The sequence below is a fragment of the Chenopodium quinoa genome, unplaced genomic scaffold (genome assembly GCF_001683475.1).
Source record: "Chenopodium quinoa cultivar QQ74 unplaced genomic scaffold, ASM168347v1, whole genome shotgun sequence".
Classification (NCBI taxonomy): Eukaryota; Viridiplantae; Streptophyta; class Magnoliopsida; order Caryophyllales; family Amaranthaceae; genus Chenopodium; species Chenopodium quinoa.
In genome coordinates, this window is record NW_018742738.1 from 7,094,859 (window position 1) to 7,103,126 (window position 8,268).

Below are 8,268 nucleotides of genomic sequence, written 5' to 3' on the forward strand. Positions count from 1 at the left end.
GATGAAAACTGGTTGTAGGTGAATGAAAACGGAGTTTTTACGACGTTATTTATAAAGAAAATCAGCCAAAAAGATAAAATATCAATACAGAGTCTGGCGCACATGAAACAAGGTTGGCGCCAACGCTGGCTATTGGTGCCAGGCGCTGACCCTGGCGCCAAGAGCCAAGGCTAGCGCCAGGCGCCAAGCGTAGCGTCAGGCGCTACAGCTGGCGTTTGGCGCTGACCTGGAAATTCACACGTTTTCTTAAAATCAGATAAAAATTGCCGTACAGGAGGATAAAATCGTATTTCCCTCAAAAATTCTCTTTGATTTTAATTAAAACTCTGAAAAGTCAACAAAAGTCAATTTATCAATGCTAATTGAATTAGGAATGAAAAGAACCTTCTAGAAGACTAAAACCATTCCTAATTGCATTAGGAATGATAAATCATATTAGGCCCTCCTCTAGATCATTGGGCCGCATATAAGGCTCAAAACGGGTCCAGTTTAGTAAATTGGCCATAACTTCGTCAATATTCATCGGAATTGGGCTTATAATATATCGTTGGAAAGCTCCTGTCAAGCCCCATCCAACTACACTACTATTGGACCCATATCATGGACCAACCAAACTGGATTGGCTGTTTTCTTAAAAAAAATTCAAAAACAGGGAGAAGAGAAAAGAAATTAAAACTATCTGCAACACTAAACTTTCCACACTTTCACTTCATTCGATTATGATTCGACGTGAAAGGTATTCATCACTGTGTTTGGTTTTGGGGAGACACAAATGGGTGTCTACACATGGAACAGCCTCTGGAGTTGGATGTTGAGGAAGGTATCCTCGATGGGCAAGTTGCAGAAGTAGTGGATAGGATGGAAAGGGTTGAGAAAGAAATGAAGGATTCTGCTGGAAAACTTCAGATGCTAACCCTAGAAAAGCTTGTGCAGGAGCAGGGAAAGGAATTAAAAGAGCTCAAGAAGCTAGTGCTGAAACAAGACAAGGAACTTCAAGAGCAATAGAAGTTTCTGCAAGAACATGACAAGGCTCTTCAGGAACAGAAAGATGAGTTCCAGCAAAAATTCAAGAGTCTTGAAGACAACCTGGAGGCTTCTGCACAACAAACAAAGGATGACTATAAGAAAATTTTGAAGTTTCTTGAGACCTAGCCTATCAAATTCTCAATCTACCCCTTTCTAGCCTATATCCAGCCTAGCCTACTTTTTGCTTCTCTATTTCAGTCATGATCAATTTTAGTTTATGTTTTAGTTTTTGAACATTTAATTTTGGTTGTAATATTTTTAAAAATTGTTCAGCAGGATGTTTATTTTGGTTTTAATGAATGCTTTTGGAACTGCCGATACATGTGTGTATTTGTGAATTATGAAAATTGTTGTAGGAAAGTGGAACTTGCTTAAGGTAAATTAGCAGCTCTGCCTTTAGTTTCCCACACTCAATGAAATTCTTGTGGGGTTGTAGTTAGATGCTTTATAACCTTGAAAAAGCAGGACTTTTTGATAATGCCAAAAGGGAGAAAAGAAGAAGCAAACTTGGAAGCGAAAGTTGTTCTGGATTCCAGTTGATAAAGTATCATAAATTTTTTCTAATATGATGCTAAGTAGCTTAGTTTATTTCTTAGTCTTATTTATGTTTTGTTTTGTTTTGTTTATCTTTGCTTTCTTGTTTTCGTATTTTTAGTTATTTGTGTGTTTATCTTTTTGTTAATAAATCAAAAATACAAAAATAAGCCCTTCTATTTTGTTTAACTTTTCTCAAGAGTTTGCTTAAGTTTGTCATCATCAAAAAGGGGGAAATTGTTGAAGCTTAAAGGTTTTGATGATGAGGAACTTAAAATAAAGCAAACTCATCTAATAAAGGTTTTTAAGTGTTTGATTAGTTAGGTGTAGTTGATCGTGGTGATGGAAGAAGTAACTGGAACTAAGAAGACATGAGGAGATCTTTATACAAAAAGTTAAACAGAAAAGAAGAAGAGTTCTCTAACAAGAACTGAGTTCCATAGCAGGAACGTTCCCTAACAGGAACTTGAAGTCAGTAAGCTAAGGTCCCTGAAAGAACTTAGTCTGCGTGGATCCCAAGTAACTTACCTATACAGAAGCGCAGCGCAGCAATTTAATTTAGCTAAGCACTACCACAAAATAGAGAATAAGTAACACACAATACACAACTGCTAAGTTGGATAGGCGATCTCTAGAATTATATAGATCGCCTATTCAAGATAGGCGTTTTGTATGGAAAACCTATAGAGCGCCTGTCTAAGTTAACAGCTCTATATGATGTATTCAAATTTACACTAAATAATATGGAGCGCCTCTTTTACTTGAGCGTTGTATAGACATTATAATTTAATTTTTTTTTTTGAAAGTATCATATACCCACATAACCCTAAAATATACTTACTTCTTACGAGTATCAAATTAAAGCCGCCCCCTCCTTATCTTCTTCTCTTTCTCGCTCCTTCTCTTTCTCGATCTAAAATCATCATCCCCTCTCTCCTCTTCCTCTCCTCAAATCCCCACATACCATAGTCTAACTTCTCACGCCCATAAATCCACACACCGTAGGCAAGCTTTTCACGCCCACCATTGATCCACGAGCCACCATTGAGCCACGACTGTCCACCACCGAGCCGGGAGATGGCGATCAGAGCGTTTTGTAAGAGTTTTCAGTCAACTGATGTCTAATTCTTATTTCAATTTCGTTTTAATCCTTAATTACTTTAGTTCTCTAATTTGAGTAGTTTCTGATTTTCATCTTTAGATTTTTTTTCTAATTTTCAGTTATACTAGATCTTAAATTTATGATTTTCATTGTAAAATTACTTTAGATCTAGATTTTATGTTTGGTGCGATTTGTTTTAATTTTGTGCGCTGATGTTGTGGTTGTGGGTGTTTGGTGCGGTTGCTCTAATTCTGTGCCCCGATAGTGGAAGGCTGGAACTGGAAGCATTACTATGATGTTGGCAGGTTGGTTAGTTTGTATTTCTTCATTTTTTATATTTAGTTTCTTTAATTGTTTTGTTTGAACATATATGAGTTTACTTTAATTTCTTGTTGGATGAGATTTAATGTCTTAATTAAAATTGTATTAAGATTTATATTTGTTTGGGTGGATTATGAGTTTCTAGCGAGGACTTGATTCAGTGATGAAGTTGTATAAAATTCTCATTAAATTACATTATATTACATGTTTTTACAGATATTAGCATGGAAATTTGCTTGACTACAGCAGGCTTCACACAATCGACTTAATTTAGTTGTATTAGAGAAATTGTAATGTAAATGTCTTGTAAGAAATTTAGTTATTGTAATTCAAATACTATTTGTTATTTTAATTAATACTCGTACTACGTATAATATTATTGTGTACTCCGTATTAATTATTATTATTATAATAAAAATAATAATAATAGAATAATTTTTTTTAAAAAAAAAATTAAGGAAAATAGAACGCCTATCTGTGATAGGCGCTCTCTTTTTATAGAGCTATAAAGCGCCTTTTTTAAGGATGACAACTCTCTTTTCCTTGTTTTTTTTTTTCACTTTGTACCTTAAATATGAAGCGCCTATCTTAGATAGGCGATCTGTATTGTGTTAGGTATAGAACGCCCCTTTAAGGCGTTCTGTAGACTTTATAGATTTTATAGGGCACCCCCTCAGAAGAACGCCTCTAAGGCGTTCTATATTGTTAGTTTTAGGCGTTCTATATTCATGTTTTTGTAGTAGTGAAGGTTTTCTAGATTATTGTTAATATGTTAAGTAGGTTAATACACGAGATTTATTAGAAGCGTGGAAAGTTTGCTTGGTAAATAAATTAATAAGGCAAATATAAAAGATATATTTTAGAAAAGATTTTCTAAAAGATTTTATTTCTTAAAATCGGTTTGTGAAAAGATATGATTCTTTTAACAATATCTTTCTATCTTATTAATTTTCCGGAAAAGATTTTCTTCAAATACGATTTTTATAAAACCGTGTTTTAAAGATAAGTTAACTTATTTATCTTTTGGAAAACCTACTTGTTATACAAGTCATACTTGTATAAATAGTAGAGATCAAAATGGTTTAAGGTTTTTGCGAGTTTATATGTGGAGATTTTACTGAGCATTAATTGAGTAAGTTTACCAAGCTGCTAACTTGTCATATTAGTTTCGGATTTCGTGCATAGATTGCCTATCATATACTAGGTGTCATACATTTGTATTGGTTGGGTTATTTGGGTGAGTTTGTTATATTTTTACATCGCATACAGGTTGTGAAAGCTTCTAGTGTGAAGTTGAGAGTTTTGTACTTTGGCAGTACGAGTGAATCTAAGTGTAGTACTTGTATTTAAAGGTCTATGTTAATAGGTAGGGTCGAGGTTTTACTTCCAGTTAGGCCCTAGAAGGTTTCCTCGTAAAATTTGTGTGTCCTTGCAAGTTCCTATATGCATTGTTTTATTATTTCGTAAAAGTAATTATTAGGAACTCGATACAATTCACCCCCCCTCTTGTATTAATCGTCTCAACTAACATAAACACCCTCTTTTTGCCGCAAGTAAAAGTCACAACTTCATTCAAACGTAAAAATTCAGGTTCGCACTTCGTCATCAGGTGGCGTACGCAACAACTGTAGTTGCGCGAGCCTGTCACGCACAACGAAATCTGTTGCGCATGACATCCGCGCGCAACTCTTCCAATTGCACGCGACACCTGTGCAACGAATGTCTCAATTTTTTTTTTTGTATTATTACCCCCCAAGTGTGAAGATTTTTTCGTGATGTTCGAAAAAATTTGAACACTTAGAACGAATTATTATTTCTAAACTACCCCCAAGTGTTATGTATTTTACCGTGTTATTCGGTAAAACGCATAACACTTAGAATCTTTCAATTGAATGCTAATTAAAAATGGTTACATGAGTGAACGAGTTTATTCGGATTTCATATGTGATATTTTTTAAGTCGATCACTGTTTATTAATTGGCGAATTTTATCTCCTCCAATATCCATTAATCTGACGGCTCCTCCTGATAGGATTTCAATTACGCAGTAGGGACCTATCCAATTAGGTTTGAATTTTCCTCTTGGATCAGTTGGTGGACCCCTAACCTCCTTTAGTATAAAGTCACCTTCTTTTATATTTCTAGGTTTGACTCTTTTATTGAAATGACGCGCAATGCGCCTTTGGTAGACTTGTACATGATGCAAAGCTCTTAATCGTCGTTCATTAAGGAATAAAAGCTCTTCATACCTCGCTCTTACCCATTCAGCTTCCGGTAGCTTACTTTCAAGTAAGATGCGTAGAGATGGTATTTCCAAATCGACTGGTTGAACTGCGTCCATTCTGAAAACTAAGAAGTATGGAGTTACTCCTATTGATGTTCGTATAGACGTTCTATAACCCCATAATGCGAAGTGTAGTTTATTCGGCCAGTCTTTATAATTTTCCGCCATTTTCTTCATGATGACTGTTATATTTTTATTTGCCGACTCTACAGCTCCATTCATTTAAGGTTTGTATGTGGATGAGTGATGATGTTTTACTTTATAACGAGTTAAGAGGGTCTTGACTTCTGCTTTGATCACTAATTAGTTCATGTGGAACTCCGTATGTACAAAATATGTTTCGTTTGAGAAACTTTGCAACATGTTTAGAAGTGATATTCACGTAAGAAGCAGCCTCAATCCACTTAGTGAAGTAATCGATGGCAACTAATACATAGTCGTGCCCTCCTGCTCTTGTTGGAGAGATTTTTCCAATTATGTCAATTCCCCAAATAGAAAAAGGCCGAGGGAAAGTGAGATTGTATAGTTCGGATGGTGGAAGGTGTTGTAAATTAGCAAACATTTGGCACTCTGGACTTTTTTTAACATATTGTATGCAATCATGTTCCATAGTGGACCAATAGTACTCTTGTCGTGAAATTATTTTTGAAAGCTCATGTGAGGTCCACAAAACACCTTTGTGAGTATTTTCCACAAGGTGTGTGGCTTCCGGTTGGCCTATACATAATAAACTTTGACCATTAGGTCCTTTTTTGCATAATTGACCATTTACTAGACCATATTAGGCCGCAAGTGGTCGTAAGGCTCGTTGGTCTTTCGATGAAGTATTTTCGGGATATGTGCCATGAGTAATATATTGGAGGATATGATCATACCAAGGACTATCTCATTCGATGTCATTTCTTTCCTCTATTGTGTTGCATTACGTTGGTTCTTCTCTTCTATCAACGTATAATGGCATCATATTTAAGTGATCTGGAATGTTGATCATTGAGGCTAATTTTGCTAGCGCATCGGCAAATTGATTGTCATCCCTTGGGAGATATTTAAAATCAATATATTCAAAATGCTCGATGAGTAGCTCTAGGTGTGCTTGGTGATTTGGGTATTTTATACCCTGCCAAGTGGCCCAATCAGAGCATGACACGTGTCACTGGAAGGGGCACTTAGTTGGACCATCCAGATGGTGACACGTGTCGAGCAGATATTGCCCCCTGGGATTGGCAGCTTTCAAGGCCCAAATCCCAAGGGGTCCTTAAAAAACGGCGTGCCCTAATCCCTAGGTCACCAGATCCTAGGGAGGGCACACTTTCCAAAAGGACCCTATAAATAGGGACATTCTTACATTTATGACAAGACAGAGAATATACACGCAATACGAGACAACACGTCACTTATCACAGAGCTGTCGTTTTCAAGGAACACACAACACTTTACCTGAGCTTGGAATCCGAGCAGATAAAACTTTACTTCCGCACGTTTTTTTACCGAACGCTTACTAACTTAATCTTCGGAGGCGGACCACCGACCATCTGGCGGTCCGTTTGCTTTGCAGGTACAGGCGTCCTTTGCTGAATCCAGTCTCAGTGTTGTAACTCTCCCAAGGGACAAAAACCCCCGAAACATTTGGCGCCGTCTGTGGGGAGAGTACCTCTGAAATGGCTTCACAAGTACCTGTACCGAACCCAGAGGCCAATCGGCCTCCAGAAGACGTAGTGGTCCAAACGGATCATGACTCAGGTGACGACGCTGCGTCGAAACCTATGTGGATCCAAATAGATCCCTCATCTCTAAACGCATCCGTAGTAAGGAGAGGCAGGAGCGTCACCATGACCAGGCAGGGCCAAGCAAAACTGCTGGACAGCCAAAGAAGCCCTCAGGGCGGCTGGTTGATCCCTCCCAGGCGGCAGGATCAACTCCCGTCACTCGAGATGAACTAATGACACTCTTGAGCAGCCTTAGGGGTGAAATCAAACAACTCGCCTCAAAGAAGTCGCCTGCTCCTAGAAAGGAGCAGTCGGCCAAGAAGCCAGCCCAAGCTGGCAAACAGAAGTCGGTCAGGGACCGTCAGCCAACTCCTCATCCTGCCCCTACGGAGAAGGCCCGACCCCAATTTGACCTTACTCGGCTTCGTTTCCCATAAATGGGCACAAGAAAAGCCATTCAGCACATACAGCCGGATGGTAGCAAGAAAACATTCTCTGACGCTCGGCAATATATTGAGGAGAAGAGAACCCAGCTATCAGAGTCGGCTTCAACGTCGACTTATCATGATAGCTTTCGGAATACCTCTGTGAGGTGTTCCCAGTCTGTACATGAGACTCCAGCAAGCAACCCACGGGTTCAATCTGGTCCTCATATGATCCAGTCGGCCCAGTACATGGCACAACCATTGTACCAGGCGCCGGTTTTACCTTACATGCAACCTGCCCTCTTTGGAGGACAGGCGGCATACGGCTATCAGCCGATGGACTGGCAGCTTAGGCTGCAACACCTTGGAGATCAACCCTCTGCTTTCTCCAGGGAAATAACTGAATCCGTACAGCCGGCTAAAGTTAAAAACGTTCTGGTTGGAGCCAATGACGGGACCTCCAACCCAGAAGACCACCTGTTAGCATACACCCACCTCATGTATCTACAGGGGTTGGATGATGCCACATGGTGTCGTTGCTTTCCAGCCACCCTAAAGGGCATAGCCCAGCAGTGGTTTGGCAATCTGCCGGCTGACTGCATAAATAGCTTCAAGACGCTTGTGTTCTTGTTTGCTTCAAACTTCTCTATGAACATCCCTGCCAAAAAGACAAGTCTTGACTTGGGCAATGTACAGCAGGGAGATAGAGAAGGCTTGCGTTCCTACGTCAGGCGGTTCAATCTGGTCCGGTTTTACCTTACATGCAACCTGCCCTCTTTGGAGGACAGGCGGCATACGGCTATCAGCCGATGGACTGGCAGCTTAGGCTACAACACCTTGGAGATCAACCCTCTGCTTTCTCCAGGGAAAT

At 39.1% G+C, this 8,268-nt stretch overlaps 1 long non-coding RNA gene across 2 annotated transcripts; it reads left to right on the top strand.

The window, feature by feature from the left end:
* Positions 1 to 2,365: 2,365 nt before the first annotated feature.
* On the top strand, positions 2,366 to 3,372 carry LOC110724175. Of its 2 annotated transcripts, XR_002511883.1 has the most exons (3): positions 2,374 to 2,656; positions 2,928 to 2,967; positions 3,200 to 3,372. It is a non-coding gene; the product is annotated as an uncharacterized LOC110724175 (long non-coding RNA). The 2 variants fall into 2 exon arrangements; XR_002511882.1 differs by having other exon boundaries at positions 2,366 to 2,967.
* Positions 3,373 to 8,268: the final 4,896 nt, after the last annotated feature.